The sequence below is a fragment of the Manis javanica genome, chromosome 1 (genome assembly GCF_040802235.1).
Source record: "Manis javanica isolate MJ-LG chromosome 1, MJ_LKY, whole genome shotgun sequence".
NCBI classification, from domain to species: Eukaryota; Metazoa; Chordata; class Mammalia; order Pholidota; family Manidae; genus Manis; species Manis javanica.
This window is the reverse complement of record NC_133156.1, coordinates 159380720-159397729: the sequence shown is the minus strand read 5'-3', so window position 1 is coordinate 159397729 and position 17010 is coordinate 159380720. Positions and strand designations below refer to the sequence as shown.

At 48.0% G+C, this 17010-nt stretch overlaps 1 protein-coding gene across 1 annotated transcript in view; it reads left to right on the top strand.

Annotated features, from left to right (window-relative positions):
- Positions 1-10601: 10601 nt before the first annotated feature.
- Positions 10602-17010, top strand: part of IL1R1 (interleukin 1 receptor type 1) — a 126732-nt gene continuing 120323 nt past the window's right edge. Inside the window, exon 1 of the mRNA XM_073239185.1 lies at positions 10602-10726. The gene's annotated coding sequence lies outside the window, so the exon portion shown is untranslated. The remainder of the gene's footprint in view (positions 10727-17010) is intronic.

Below are 17010 nucleotides of genomic sequence, written 5' to 3'. Positions count from 1 at the left end.
GTGGGTCGCAAAAGAGCTGATTCTGAACTCCTTAGCTGGACAGACTCCAGTACCCACTTGCAGGAAATGTGTGGTCCTGCAGGCCTCCTCCAGGTGGGACCCTGTCCTGAAGAATTCAGGACGTGGAGGGACCTAGTGTAAACTTGCTTCCTGTCCACAGTCCAGCCCCTAAAAGGAAGAACAGGAGCACCTTGACTGAGTAATGCATGCACGGCTCCTCTCTGAAACTCACAGTGTGTCCCTCACACCTGCTCCCTTGTAGCCAACTAGCAAGGGGACAAGGGTCCAGGATGTCCACTTGGGAATGGGGACCAAGTATTACCTCCTAGAAATAAGTAATTGTTTATTTCTAGCAACTCTCCTGTAACTTCTGTGGTTTCAGTCCAATTCTTCATGTTCATGAATTTCTTCCCTGGAAAGACAAAACAGGTGGAGTGGCTGCGCTATGGTAAAAAAGTCAGTACCACTGGGCTGTCTCAGTGGCGGTCAGACCCAGAGAGCAGGACAGGCTTTCTAAGGCTATGGTCCAAGCCCTTGTTTCCTGTGCAATGTGGCCTCACCCGATGTCTGCCAAGGACATTTGTGCTAAAGTGCAATAGTCCAGCAGCCATTCAAAAGACATACAGAGACGAGCTTGGTATATAGTAGGTGATCACTGAGTGCTTGTTGAGTGAACAAGTGAATGAACGAGTGGCTCACACACAGAAGAATGAAGCAAGGAAGAGCTTGCCCATTTGCTGTTGGCTTTCCTGCAAATAGCTTTGCTCAGGCCTTTTCTTCCTCTCCAAACCCTAATACCACTTTAGGGCTCTGTTCAAATGCTGCCTCCACTACAAAGTCTTTTCCGAAGACTGGAATACTCTCTTCCCATCCTGAATTCTATGTGGACTTTTCTTGTAGCATTTAGTGCTTTCAACTTTCTAGGCTGTTAATTCCATTTTCCTCTTTTCATCCCTGTTAGACTGAGTAATTTGGGATCAGGTTCAGGCTTTGACTTTACCTTCCCAAAGCATCCTGCAAATGTTTTGTCATAGAACAAAAAGCATGTGGTAGATGTGTGCAAAGGCTGGGAGGAAGAAAACTGCTAACTAAGTGGGCCTGAAAATGCCAGTAAGGACAGCGTGACATAGTAGAGACTAGCTGAACCAATCGGATTCTGTCCTGGGAGTTTGAACATGCCACAGGGAGAGTCAGCCCCTAGAGGGCTCCCAGCGTTCGTGTGAACCACGGAGGCGGGCTAAGGGAGCCGCGGGCAACTACATGTGCTACAGCCTCCCTGTTCCCTTAGACCGTAGCTCCGTCCCAGATGCACAGTCTCCTACCCTAGGAATGTGATGGCATCCTCACTGGTCCCCCGCCTCCCAGCTGGCCTTCCCTCCAGCCCACCTCCTCCAGCGAGGCCAGAATAGTCTTTCTGAAGCCCCGACCTGACTGAGTCACTCCACCGCTTTCAAACTTCTTAATGGCCGCCTACTGGCCACATGCCAAGTCCAAACTAAGAGGCCTTTTCCAGCCTCATTTATTTTGTCTACTGTCTCTCCTTTTACTAAAATGTGTGTTCTACCATGGCAGGGGTCTGTACTGCTTTGTTCATTGCTATATTTGCAGCTCCTTGAAGAGCTGTGTGCCCAGAAAATATGTACTGAGTGAGGGGAAGAATGGTCAGCTCCCTGGCTCCATCTCCTGCCCACCCCGCCCCCTCTCCTGGCTCTGTGCTGGCCATGCTGAACCATTTACATTTCCACTGACGTCTCCATGCTCTCACGTGTCAGGGCCTTGGCATGTGCTGCTTCCTGGCTCTGAAAAATTCCTTCCCATCCTGTTCAGTTGGCTGGCTCCTCCTTTTTGTTTAGGTCTTCCCTGGGAAGCCTTTTCTGGTCCCCAAACCTGGCAAAAATGCCCCACTTATGTTCCCCCAGATGCCAGGCAGCTATCACTGTTGGAATAATTGTCTTTTATTGAGCCAATAGGCCAGGTTGTTTTGAAGTAATTTTTCAGAATGAATTTTATCTCAGTCATTCTCCCAAACTTGTGACCCAGCTATGCATACTAGTGCTAATTCACATATGGGGAAACTGAGGCTTCAACCGCTTGAGTAACTTGCCTAAGTCACAATGGTAGTAAGGGGTAGAGGCAGGGTTCGAACCCTGTGACTTAGCTCTGGGTGCCACATTCTTAGCCCTTGAACTCATCCTTCTGAGGGCACTGAAATTGTCTGTGCCTGTCTTTTCTAATGGATTATAAGCTCCTTGAGAGGGTCCTTTACCTTATGTATGTTGGCTTTGTCCTGGTGATTTATGCTTTGCTCACATTACTGACTCAGTACACGTTAAGGACCCAACAGATACTTGGAGAAGGAATGAGCAAAGGGCAGTGTTAAGGGGATACAAAATCAAGGAAAACACAGCCTCTGTCCCCCCACTTCCACATCCATCCAGGAAGCTCACCACCTATATCCTGGAGTGTCCATATTGGCATTACCCCCCAAGGGCCTGTTTATTTATCTGTGTGTATACCTGGACACCTCAGAGTAATCTATTTTTATAAAATAAATGTTTTTTGGAAAGAGGTCTACAGATTCCCCATTGTCAAAGACATCAGATGAATGAATGAACAGATGCTCATGAGAGGTGGGATGTTCCAAGCGCTCACAAGGAGGTTTTCATCTGTGATGAGAAGGCTGGAGTCCTGTTCCAGGAATCACTCCCTCCTGCACTCTGAGATCAGAGCGTCCTCATTCTGGAAGGGCTAATGCTGTCAGGCTCTACCAGTTACATCTTCAGCCTTGATCCATTTATCTCATTGTGAAAAGAACACTCACATTTCCACTTTGGTTTTAGGTGTAACAAACCTTTCAATGAAATACGGGATGCTGGGAGTTTGGCATGAGCTGGGGAGTCACTTTATGAGCCACTGGCACAGTTCTGCATGTTTTTTGTTCTGCAGACTGTTTCCTGTTTAAACGTCTGAGGGAATATCGCTGGTGAGCACAGGGTACTTACTGAGCTCTGACTAACAGAAGCTTATGATTAAATTATTTCAGACTCTAATAAAAATATTTTTAGAAAACAGTCCATGGGGAATTATGTCAAGTGCTGAGTACACTTTTCGTGGTAAACAGGGAAGTCTGCCATGTCTTTCTGAGTCAATTGTTACCCAGAAGTGCTCATCCTGAGGAAATTCAGGAGACTTATCTTCAAAGTCAAAAGCCTGGGTTGGTTTCAGAATGTCCTGGAGATAAAGGATCCTGACAAGATACCTCATGGGCAGTGCATTTGGTTTTAACACACTCCCCCCTTAAATAAAAAATTCCTGTAACACACTTGAAATTACGATCTTCCAAGGAAGAAAAATTTTATGGAGAGATTGCCCTTGGTTTTCCATTCTCTGTTCCACCATCCCCACAGGCTCAGGTGGTAGAGTGAGGGTGAGCTGGGGGACTTGGGGGGCCATGAACCTCTAGACCTTCCCATGGCTATCCATAGCACTGATTCCAGCATTTCTTAAACTGCACTTTTTCTCCAGGAGCCCAAAGCAGATTCTCTCCTCCTTTCTGCAAATTGTTAAAAAGAAAATACAGATTAAGCACCTACAAGGGAGCAGTTGCTGTACTGGGTGAGGGTTTGGGAGGAAAGGCATCAGTGGATTCTACAGCATTTGCTTGCTCTCTGGAGCTGTGGAACAAGACAGAGCATGCCATTTAAATAGATTGTATCTGCTTTGCCAGCCACACCAGCTAGTGGGCACCACTGATGCATGGGGCCACAGGAATGGCAATGAAAAGTCTTTGGCCCTAGATTTATGTCAGTTAGGGAGGGATGCATATGACTGGAAGTAATAGAAAGCCAATTGTGAGTGGTTTCAACAAAAACTGGTTTTTATTTTTGCTTACATTACCAGAAGTCTAGAGGTTCAGACAGGGTCACAAGATGTCTGTTGGAGTATCTACATTCAAGGCATAGTGCCACATCGTGCCTACATTCAAGGCAGGGTGAAGGGGAAAGGGCAGGCCCAGTCCTGTCTCTCCCTTACCTGGAAACCCTTCCCAGAGCTCGTTGCAGGCTTCTGCTATGACTCATCAATAAAATGGGCTTCCCTGGCTTCAGGAGAGCCCAGCCTTATGCACTCCATTGCCTACCTTACAGGAGGACAGCCTTCTCAGCAGGCTTCTTTCTGCACCTATTACAGCCCCAGCTTCCAGGAACATAGCAATGTGCCCCCGGGGGGGGGGTGGGGGGGCTTGGAGGAAGCGGGCATGGCCATGAGGGGGTGCCTGCAGGCTTGTCCTCTGCTCTCAGCCCTCAGCAGGGATCCCCACACTGGGTCTCGTGTCAGGCTGTCTTAGGGTGCCCTAACTCCTTTCTCCAGTGGGCACATTACTGGTGAGGCAGCCAGCTGTCCCAGATTTGGGAGCGGGTGGGTTTGGGGTGAGGCTGAATGTTAGTCTCCACGTGCATTGAGGTATCCCAGGGAGCTCAGACAGGCCATCCCTGGGCTGGATGACAGCAGACATGCCTGAGGCTCTGGTGAGCACACAGTCTAGGCCTGTATGCTGGGACTTTCATGGAAGGAAGGAAGGGAGGGAGAGAAAGAAATCAAACAAGAAAAACAACTACACTAGGTGGAAGATGCAGATTACAGCAGTCTGCTGCGGCAACACTGAAGGGCAGAGCGGACCTCCCAGGTGGCTGGCTGGCAGGAGGCTGCTCGGAAGGGCCATGGAGGCAGTACGTGCTTCACACAAGACAGAGCATTTAGCTCATTCCTTCAACAAATGCTGTTTTTCCTTCCTTAGCTAGGAAAAGCAGATATGTCCCCTGCCCTATGGGGGCTAAAGTCTCGTGATGAAGGAAGACAAAGATGACATCCTGATAAAACGTAGAGCTGTGCAAAGTGTAAGGAAGGAGAGAGGTGTGGTGTTCTGAGGAGGGGGCACTGGGGCAGGGGCCTGGCCAAACATTGGGAGGGGCAAGGGAACGGCGTCCGAGGGAGGGAGGTGGAGAGCGGGCAGGGCTGGGTGCTGTATACAGGCGTGGCACCGTTTTTGTCAGGTTCTGATGTGAAGTTAGGCTTTGAGAGAGCCCATCTGGTGAGACTTCCCCTGGTTTTGCTCCCCTGAAAGTAAAATCTGAGACAAAGACTTGGATGCAGGTTGTTATGGGGAGTGATTCCTAGGAGGCCGGAGTGAGGGGGTCCAGAGAGGGAGGCAGGAATTAGGGAAAAACCAGGTGAAGGGTGATTTATGGAAGTCACCTGCTGTGGCCGGTGGGGCTCTAGTCCTCAGGCCCTCCTGGACTCTATGTAGAAGGACCCCCACAGGGTTTTTGCTTGACGGAGTGGACACATCAGGAGTTAGGGGTCGCAAGGCCCTTGCTGCAGTTGTATTCATTTTAAAGATGCGGACCAGAAAATTTTAGCCTCTTATCTCAATTTTCACTGCCAGTAAAGGACAGAGCAGGGATCTGAACTGAGGGACATTGTGACTGAAAAATGCATATCATATCACCATACTCTGCTCTCCTCTTCCTTATGTATTAAAGCATGAATACCAAGAAGGTGATGAATTAAAACGGGTGTTAATATCAGTGCTGGTGCAATATTTTTCTAATAGTCATTAATCCTCTGGGCCTCAAAGAGGTGCCACATCTTTGCTGCTAGCATAGTACCTGTGTAGGGGATCCCCTCCAGGGGTGGTGGTAAAGGAGGACATTGTGTAACCTACAGAGCAAATGAACTGGCCCATGAGGATTTGACCAGTGCATAAAATGGCACAAGGGATGTCAACAGGGTCGGTGGCAGATAAAAGATGGTCACAAACTCTTTGCTACTTTGCCCGTCAAGAAGTGGCCTTTAAATCTCCTCCCCCTAAGCCCCGTCTGGTCTTAGGGACTTATTTACCCAATAGAATGATGCAGGAGAGACTTTCTGGGACTCCCAAAGTTGGCGCATAGAAATCCCTGCAGCTTGCAACTTAACATCATCATAATAAACATTTTCTCGACAACCCTTGGCTGCTTGCATGGAACCTGAACCCACCATACAAGGTGTCTAAAGTTCTGAGGCAGCCATGCTGGAGAGGCCCCAGGTCAACGTTCTGGCTGAGAGTAGCGGCTGAGCCTGGACTTCCAACTGTCCCTGCCAAGGTTCCAGACATCTTAACAACCCACCAGACCAGGCCATCTTGTAGCGCAGTGCCATCAAGGAACCTTTGTTGATGCCATGTGGAACAGATGAATCACCCAGCTGCCCATATTCCTGACCTACAAAATTGTGAGATAAGGTAACATACTTGTTATTGTAAGTGTCTGTGTTTGGGAGTAATTTGTCACTGAGCCAGAGATCACACAGTCACCACTTTCTATTTCCTGTAGTCACTGCAGTCTTACCTTCTCAGGAGGACATGTACCATCTTTAAATGTAGGCCACACTACTAGGATCAAACTTAGCTGTTTGGACCAAGTTCTAATACATTCACATTTTGAAATCATGGGCAAGTTTGGCCATCTCTTTCTCTGTGTGATCCATATCTGGGATTTTAGATCAATTATCTGAAGACGCTGACCTTAGGAGGTCAAAGCACACCCTGTTCTCAGCATTGAATTTTAAGTGGTGAACATAAGTCTTAAGAGTCAACTTGTAAACAGAGGCAGAGAAAGCAGAGAAAGTAAAGCAGAAAGTAGTATGCAAACTTGGAGAAATGCTCACAGTTAAAGAAGCCAGGAGTCAGAGGAGCCCCAGATGTGTGCTCAGAGGTGAGGACATGGTTTGCGGAGTTCATGGCAAGACCAGCGGAAGGATTCCAGGGGGAGCATGGATGCCCATGCCACAGAGAGGCCCGGGAGGCTGGCTGCTCAGAAATCTCTTAACAGCTGCCTTGTGGACACCCTCTTCATTATTTCTTGTGACCTATATGCATTGTTGGAAAAAACACATCTTTCACCAGTTGTATGGCTAATTTAGGGGGGTGTCTCAGCTCTTGGGGACAAAGACCTGACATGGTTTTATTTATTTTTTCAATTACCAAAGCCAGCTGTGTCCCGATGGGCCCCTTTTCTTCTGGGTGGGGATCCCCTTAATGAGTGTTCAGCCCATGCCCATCACTTTTCAATTATGTAGGTTTATTAGAACCATCTAGTTCTGGTAGTTAAGGCTTAGTCCTGTTCACCTTAAAACTTTAATCTCACAATCTGCTTTTTCTTTTACCCACTGCTGTGAGTGTGAGCGTGAATGTTGTGTGCTTGCTTGTGTGGTGGGGTCTGTCATCTCACACCCTCTTTGTTTCCCTGAACTCATGTGTCGGGGGTGGCAAGAGGGAAAGGGAAAGCCCTGAAGGCTCTGTGGAGGCTGCCTCTGGCCAGGCTGCTGCCCTTTTTGAATGGCCACCCTTGCTTTCTGGCCTTGCCCTGAGCTGGCCTTGGGGTCCTTCTGGTGCTTTCCACCAAATACTGGCCGTCTGGGGTTGTGAGAGGGCACTGACTGATTTCCCCAGGGCCCTAGGGAAGGTGGGCTCATCTACACACTCCCCTGGCTTTTATGATGATGTAATGTCTCCAATGCCTTCATCTTTTCTGATTGAAGTTCCTCACCAGTGTGGACCACCCAGCTTCCCAGAGTATGCCTCCCTTAGAAGGGAAAATAAGGCTTTCTCTGAGCCCTTCGGAAGTTCCAGCTATTTTGAAAAGCCCTTCCACAGATGTTACCTGATCGAATCCACCTGGCTCTGGAGGGACCAGAGGCTGGAAGGGGAAAGGCTGCCTGGGCCATGCCCACGGTCAGTGGCCACAATGGATCTTCAAGGGTCCTCTGTCTTCTCGTCTATTGTTTGTTCCCACACCACACGCATCTCTGCACAATCAATCGTCTGTGCTTCTGAGAACTTCCTTGGGCCTCATTCTGTCTTTTTAAAGACGTGGTAACCCAAAGTTCACACAATTTCCTAAATACAGTTGAAACTCATTTTTGAGTAAACATGGACGGCAGCCTATTCTTGACAGCAGTGTCTTGGCTGCCCTCTGACTCGGTGGGGCAGTGGGTGAATGTCGGCAAAAAATGGTTGCATCTCTCCTCAGTGATATGGTGGATACGCAGGGTATGTTCATCTTATAAAAACAGTGTAGGTGACTTTTCTGGGAGTCATTTTAAGGAAAAATGTAATCATAAAATAATCCTAGAGAAGTACAGCTATAGTTTCCTGCCTATGACTTATACTTGGTCAGTTCTTCTTGAAGAGATCAGCTTTCCATTTTATTATCTGGAGGAATGGAGGGTCATCCACAGAGTTAGAGATTTCTCTGAGTGCTTCCTTATTTTAGATGTAGAAGTATTCATTTATCTTGAAAGTTGGTTTTGGTCCCCAGATTTCCTGTCTAGATTTGATAAATGCCTGCTCTTCTGCTGGCTGTACTGTGAAGTGATCAGGTTAGATTTGGGGCAGGTCTGAAGTAAGACAGGAGTCCAGCGAAGATGATGACTTCCAGTTGAGGTTGTTTATCAAAACCTGGGATTTCCACTCAGGAAGGTCAAGAATGGAGGGTACCACTTGATGCTTTAAAGAACAAAGATAATGAAATAGCTATTTTAAGTATCATTAAGAAAACGTAAGGAAAGTGGCTCATGAAAAGGTGGCACATACTAAAATCCCAAAGGGTGCAAGTAGGATCTGAATTAATCTTAAATCCCATCAATCAATATATATCTACAAGATCATTTTTAATGATATGAGTGATACTCCCTTTTGTCAATTTAGTGAAAATGCTAGAACCAATCTCTGCCATAAGACACGAAGTTATTTCTAGTTTTCAATTATTACAAACAATGCCACAGTACACATCCTGGCCTCTTCTGCAACCTTCACTGACGTTATTTCCTTACGGTAATTCAGAAATGAAACTGCTGAGCCCAAGGAATGTGCATCTCAAGGGCTTTAAGGAGAACACCCTGGGGAAGGTACTACATGTTTACATTTCCACCAGCAGAGATTCAAGTTCTCCCTCTTCCTGACATTGCTGGGAAGAGATTTTTCTTCTAGGGAAATCAAGGTCAATGAGCCACTAAACCCAGGAAGAACTCACTCAGGTGGTGCTTTTCAGAGTGCTCACCCTGGGCAGAGGAGTGGATAACAACCTTACCTCCCTCCACCGCCCGATTTCTGGTGTTTACTTTTGCACATCAAACATGTAGATGCAAGTGCAATGTTTGGAATCAGCTATTTAATGGCTGTGGCTATAATGCCATTTGGTGTTGCCAAGCCCTGGGGAACCCTCAGCCTGTGAGTTTAGAACTGGGCTGCATTTGACTGAGGGGTCCTCGGAACATGGCTCTGAGGGCATGCTGCCCCAGGGCTCTGGGAACCCTGCCTCCCCAGGACAATGGGGTTTGGGCAACTGAGTCCAGTTTTCAGGTTCTCAGCAACAGCGAAGCAACCAAGCTACACATTCTTACTGAACCAGGGACCTCCCTGGAATCCTGGAAGAACATGGGGGCCGATTACTGATTTTAATTGAAACAACAATTAAAAAATTATTATTGGTAGTGATTTCTATACCAAACACTTACCAAGAGGGGTTTACCAGAGTGTCTCTGAGAAGGTGTGTTGGGGATGCCAAGGACAGAAGATTATTCTATCTCCATAGCACCTTTTGCTCTGAGATCTGTTTTCTCTGCTCCTACCCTAATTCATTTTATATTAAAAAAAACCTGCCAACAATTTTAGCCTCAAAATTGTCCTTCACCTCTAGCTTTCCCACCTTCTCCCTGGACCTCTCCAGAATGCATCAGATCAAGGAGATGATGTAGTAATGCGGCAGCTAATTAAGCACCTGGCCAGCCTGGGTTCAAATCCCAGCTCAGGCACTGGCTCACTGTGGGACAACGGGCAGGTTCCTTAAAGTCCCTGTAAATTAAGAGAATAAAGTGGCTTTGGGGATTAAATTAAATAAGGTAATGTTTGATGAGTGTCTGTCACAGAATAAAGGCTCCTTAAATTACAGTTATTATTAGATGACATTGATGACCATCTCCAATTCTAGGTCTCTCTGAGCCCAGGTTCTGAGAGTTTTCAGATTACGTTGATTTCCCAGTTTGCTGGGCGATTCCCCAGACTTCTGGGTAGTGATCATTCCCTCATCTGCCTGGCACTTAGCCTAGTCCGGAGCCCGTGGGAGGCCCAGGGCTCCTCGCAGCAGTTGCTGATGTGTGCTGCCCAGACCTAAGTCTTGCTTGCAGCACCCCCAGTTACCCGTTGCAAGGCAATGCTGGTTTACATGCTAAACAGACCTGGGAGGGTGCAGGCCTATGGATAGGACTCCGTAGCCTGGAGAATTCAAATCAGTAAACTATTCAAAGAATATATTTTTATATGAGTGAAAGTGAAATTGGATTGTGTCTGTGTGTTTCTGAAGCAGGAGAAGCAATCGCCCCCCTCCCCGATGATGCCTTGAAGACTTACAAAGTGACCTGACCCCCCACTCCACCCTGAAGGGCAGGGAGTAACCTCATGGACCATGCTGTCCCAGAGGTGGTACAAACTGAAGAGGGAATTTTGCCAGCGTCCTACGAGAAGCTCAGAAATCACTGGGAACATCCTGAACCTTCTGAGGTCGCTCTTAAGGAAAACAATCCCCGCAGTGTCTAACAGCCCTGTCCTTGGGCCCCCACAGGCAAGCCTGCTTCAGGCTAGTTTGCCCGCCTCTGAGTGACCCTTCCTCGTGGAAACCTGGTCCACCTGGTGAGCCCCTGAATTCTTGGTCTTTCCTTCTCTTGTTTCTTACCGTCTGGCTGTGGGCAAGAAAATAAGCTCATACTCTTCTTGCATCATTTAAACCAAATTCAGTGCTGTACTAACTGGTGGGAAAGGCAGGGCAGCTCTTATTGCAGCTGTTTAACGGAGGGGTACTAAGATCCCCAAAGCCTGCTGACTCTCTCTGCATTTCAGCCTGAGTTCCATCTTGAGGTGTGCTGAGATTTTCTAGCTGATGAAGTTCATGGATTGTCACTGTCAAGAGCATTTACCTTGAAACAGGTGTCTTTGATGAATGCTGTTAGGTCTTTTGACAATGTGGCGCGATCATGAGAGGGTGATTTGGGAGGGGTCCTCTGGGCCCCTCAGATCACAAGAGTGTTTTGTTACCTCCATAGGTGATTTAGGTGGTGAACTGCAATGGCCGGGCGAGGGACCGGTCAAGTGGAAGTAGGTGTTGTCATGGACATGGCCCCATTCCCCACAGAAGTTATTAATGTTTTAAAATGAATAACTTTTAATAACATTAAAATTTAAAAAATTTAAGGGTATTAAAAGCTTGTTTTTTTTTTGGTGGTTTCAATAGCAGTAAAATTTCTGAGACAGCTGACCTAAATTTTGAATGTATTTCCAAGGATCTTGAGGTAATGAAAACTGAAATGCATCCTCTAGGAAGATACGATGGAAAAGAAGGTGAAGCATGAGGCTTCAGTCCAGAAGCTGCTGGACTTAAAGAAACCTCAGTATGTCCAGCCAGTAGAAGCAGCCTCCGAGAGAAATATTTGTTAGGTTGCTTTTAAATTGGGTTTGACTTAAATAGTAGTAAAAGCATAGATGTATATTCTTATTTATTTAGTTATTAATTTGGTGGTGTTTTATTGCATGGTGTGAGTTTCCCGGAGCAGAACTCCTGATACACTGGGCCATGGGGGGAAAGGGGTTTGACTTAAGACAGCTCAATTTGTGATCATTTTCCAGGAGCCAGTTAGTGTTATGGTGGCAGTGGCTGGCAGCATTTGCCGATGGTGCGGCTGAGGAGGGTGTTTTGTTCAGCTCTGCAGAACCCAGGCTGCTGCTTGGTTACTGTGGCGAGGAGGTGGTCCGGTGGTGGCTGCCGCCTCTGTGTTCTCTGCCCTGTCCTGGACTCTGCATCTTGCTTCTGTGGGCTTGTTGCACAAGGACAGAGGGGTGTTTTCAACTCCTCCTGGCAGGAGAAATAACTTTCTAAATAGTTATTATTATATTATCCAAGCCAAAATAGATTTTTCCCAATTTGGTGAAATATCAAGTGCCATGACACACTCTCATGAGTAGCACCACTAAATGCCCTTCATGACTGCCAGGGCCTGGGGGTTTCATTTAAGTCCATTCAGACCAAGTTCAGGTGGGTGGTACATGTACTGCCAGCTGGGGCCGCTCTGCTCTGCAGGCAAGAGTAGCCATGGAGTGTCAGCACCTCAGGAGGAGCTAGTGTATGACATGGGCGGGACTCCTGGACGAGTCTGACCAATACAAATAGTTCTGGTCATTTTTGCCTCAACTTATGCAAGTGGCAATTATTTAGGCCTGGAGCCAGAATGATTGCATGCACTCACTGATATGAGAAGAGAAGTTTATTTACATCTATACTGATGCCATTGGTCTTGAATATTTCTGAAAGTATGTATGAAAGAGGGTCAAGTGTCATTTTCTCTGGGGAGGAGGACAAGCATTCTGGGATGGGAATAGTACTACTTTTCACAGCTTTGTTTTACCAAATGCAGATACTCCTCTTCCATTTAGTTAAACAGACTGACTTTCTCTAGCTATATTGGGGATAACTGTGTGAACTCAGCCACGTATTACAAAATGTTGCTGTATTTCGTGTTTTTTTTTTTTTTCAAAACAAAGGATTTGAGTTTAAAGACCTTGTAACATCTTTTCTAGCACCCTCTAAGGATTCATTTTAAGACTAGAGCACTTAAGGAAGTTGGTTGTACCCAAAACAATTTTCCACCTAAGATATTTAAGTTGGCCACGATGTCTGCCTGGTGTTTTGCAAGCCAGCAATCCCTGTTGCACGGATAGCCAAGACAATGGAGATGTCTAAGGTCAATCGCCCTGTCTCCTAATGTGGCCAGAAAGGGAGAGTGTGTTGAATCACGAATCACTTCCAGTAGGTGCAATAGATGCAACAGATCTTCCTGTTTGTGTGGATGGGTGGAACTATTGAAATCCTTTTAAGTCAAAAACTGGGATTCAGGCCAACAGCTGGAGGAAGCCAGTAGCCCATTTGATCAGGATGCATGAAATCTCCTAGGATCTCTCTTCAAATGGGCTTGATTTCAGAAGTTGTCCTCTTGCTGGCCATTGATAACAAGCAGGGCTTTGAAAGCCCCCGTTGAAAGGTGGCTGGCTGGCATTCTTCAAAAAACACATCTTGAATGGAAATGTTCATGTTTTACCAAATCCAAGGAGCCTAAATAAATAACCTGTGCTTTCTTCACTCAGGGGCAGACTTTAACAGGCTGGATGTTATTGTTAACATCCTTTTGAGGCAAACTGATAAAACAGGGTCAGTTACAAGAAGGGCTGCAGGTATGCTTGCCAAAGCAAAGCTTGATCTTCCAGAGATTGTTGTTTCAAGAGCCCCAGGAGGAGCAAGTCAGCACACACCATAGGACCTGGCTGATGGCCCAGGAAAGGCTTCCCGAAGGGCCCTTGACTTGGTGTGGGGCAAGCTGCTGGAATCTGGGAAGGCTCACACCCCGAGGCCAGAAACTCCATCATGTTGGTGCTGGGAGATGTTCAGGCTGCCAGGGATAGGCTTGTTCTAACTTAACTTGAGGCTAATGGGTTCCAGAATGTCAATTTGTTAATTACAGTAGGTCTGTTCCTTCCCAGGGACTTAAGCAGGTAACTTGGGGGCTGACTCTGGGATCTGAAGGCAGTAGGATCTGAAGGAAAATCAATGCCATTGGGAATGCAGAGGCCCAGTGGAATTGTTAGGCAGCATAGCATGGCCATTAGACCCAGACTGGCCAGGACTGAGCCCCAGCCCTTAATTACGTTGGTGCCACTGGAGAAATGTCCTTAAGATCTCTGCCTCTGTTTCCTTACCTAGGAAATTGGTGTGATACAATTAGAGAATTTCAAAATTTGATGTGAGGATTAAATGAAAGAGTACATGGTAAGTACCTAAAACAAAGCCTGGCAATAGCAAGCCCTGAGAGAGTTAGCGGTGTGGTTGGCATTCAGAGCTGGAGGAGGCAGACTTTTTCTGTAAAGGGTCAGATCATAAGTATTTCAGGCATTGCTGGCCACATAGTTGCTCTCTTGATTACCTGGTCCAGTCATTATGGCACAAAGGCAGCCATGGACAATATGTAAACAAGTGGACTTGGTTGTGTTCCAGTAAAACTTCACTTACAAAGACAAGTAGTAGGCAGGATTCTGTTTTGGGCTGTTGTCTACTGACCCCTCAACTACAGACTCCCTGGCATATTGGAGCACCAGGTGGAGTTACTGAATGAGCTCACAGCTAAAGAGAGGTCTGTTTACTCTTTCTCCTTGACATAACAACTCTCCCCTTTGGGAGGATGGAGTGGGCAGGTAGGGAGGCCAAGGCACTCATGGGCATAGGGTGAAGTTTGCAAAGTTTGATTCCCTTAACTCTTACTTTAGTGCCTTTTCCACAACCTTGGGCAGCTCAGGGCTCATGTGGGTGGAAAGAGAATTCAATATGCTCATTTGCAGAGGAGAGAGGGACATAAATTCCTAACCCAGGGCTAGCTGACTGTGAAGGACATTGAAGGATCAAGAAGAGAGGAATCTTCATCAGAAGGGATCTTAGTGGTCACTCTGCTGCTTCTAGCCCCTCGGCTGCATCCTGCCCAAGGAGAAGGGCGGTGAATCCACAGCTGACCTCATCCAAGAGCATCCTCTAGTGACGGGATCCATAATGGCTGAGGTCAGAGCTGCCCTCACATCTGGCAGAGGGCCGCTGCTCCCAGCCCCTCACTTTAGAGAGATAAACACCAAAACCTGAAGACTTCTTTTTAAATTTAATTTCCATCTCATAAGAAAGTTTTTTGAAAGTTTGGCCAATCATTGAGCAAAAGGGATTATGGAAGAAAGTTTCTGGACCTAAACTAAACCCCTCTGAGCCAGAGGATGCTGGGCAGAGAGCACTGAGTTTGTGTGGGAGAGATCACGGGATCCAGAGAAGGTTGCCGCTTTTGTTTAAATTTCCCCAAAACACAAAGTGGGTGTCTGGGCAGGGGCTGGCTTCCCTGAAAAATTATACTTTTTCGCTCCCTTTTGCTCGGAGGGTGGTACGTTTTTGGAATCGCCTAGAAGTCCCGAGACAGGAGAGTGAGGGTGGGGATGAGGTGGGGAATTCCCTTTAGTTTTAGGATCAGGGAATCACCTGGTCATTGGTCACAGGAATTCAGACTTAGAATTCCTAGTCGTATATTACTTATCTTAGAAATATCCCAACACATGGTACGTGGACCTCCGTTTATAATTTTATTTCAAGCCTCAGCAATGTAAGGAGTGAGCCTGGCTGAGCTCACGGTGACTGTGTTCCTGGACCACTCGATTTTCCTGGCTTACCTTCTGAACATTGTGGCTTCTAGATAAGTAATCAACCCCCAGGTGGCTTTGGCAGAGCTATCCTGGCCAGGGCATAGTCCTTCCCTGAAAGTGACCTTTCATGCATCAAATTTTTACCATTTTGTGTAGGTCAAAGTAAATGGAAAATTCCCAAAGTTCTAGTTTGGTGCTGTTACTGTGTGTATGTGTACATATATATGTGTTTTATATGTGTATGTGCATATACATACATATATATATATGTATATGTATGTATGTATGTATGTATATGTATGTATGTATACATACATATATATATATATATGTATGTATATATGTAGTTTTTTGTTTTGAGGATTGCCATTTATTCCTGAAGTTGCCAAAATCATCACCAGGATTCCCCAAGGGGCACGTAAGGGGTGAGGAAGCTCACCCACTGCTGAGGGGTCAGTGGAGAGGTGGAGGGAGGGGGAACTGTCCAGGGAACCCTGGGTGTCCCTCCTCCTCTAATGGCCCAGGAAAAGGTCCTCCTCAGGCCTGCACCCCTCCCCACTCCCGAACCCAGGTTCTCTCTGGGGACAGGGTGAGTGGGTCCCGGGAGCGGGAGGACACTGGGGTGGAAGAAGCCACGCCCCTTGCTTCACAAACACTCACACCCTTGGTCTCCCAGGGAGCAGAAATGGGGAGCAGGGTGGGCCAAGTCCCCGGGCCCTGGACTAGAGGAGGAAGGGGTCAGTGATGGGGCCTGTGTGCCCGGGGGCACTTTGGGAGGTAGGCCAGGGCTCCCGCCAGGGGGAGAGATGTGCGCAGGTGGTGCTAGGGCAGAGCTGCAGCTGGTCAGGGTGGGCATCGTGGCGGGAGGGGGTAGAAGGGCTTGGTGAAGAAGGGGCTGGCAGCGGGCCTCCGATCAGCGGGAAGGGCTTGGAGCCCTTGGCTCCTGGTGGCCAGGGGCCCGGCGGGCTCAGCAGTGAGTCCAGGTTGAGCAGGGCAGCACTGGGTCCCTGGAATGACTCCGGGGTCTTCCTCGTGGGTGACGTGGGGTCGGGGTAGCTGCAGGTGGGGGCTCCCCACAGCCTCCACTAGAGATACCCTGACCCACCCGTGCCAAGTGCCCCGTACTTCTGGAGTCACCTTCTTTGAGCAGCTCCAGCTCCCCATGCTGCTTCCGAGGTGAGCCACACCTGTGCAGTGGGTCGAAGTCAGAGAAGTCCGACTCGGTGTCAAAGCCCCTGACTGCTGAGGTGCCATTGGTGCAGGGCTTGGCAGGAGAGGCCCCCGAGTCCCAGAAGGCTGGGGCCAGGTACCAGGATCGGAGGCTGGGGTTCCGCCAACCACGGGCTGCAAGCTGAGCTCCCCCATGGGTTGGGCACGTGCTCCCCTCCAGCTGCGGAGGCCTAGGTCCCACCCCAAGGGCAATAAGCAAGTCCTGCAGGGGCAGCAGCATGCCAGGGATCCCCAGAGGCTGGTGGAGAGGCTGCACCACGCCAGAGATCAGCAGCCAGAGGGATGCCCCTGGTCTGAGGAAGGGGTGGCCTCAGGGATGGCCACAGCCACGGGCACTGGACATCCCCAGGGGTCTGAAGCCGAGGACGAGCTGGGCTGTGATGGCATCGTGAGGCCCGATAGGGAGGCCTCATCCTGGCTGCCCGCTATCCTTTCTCAGTGGCCACCTGCTGCCCCAGGTGGTTCCCTCCCAG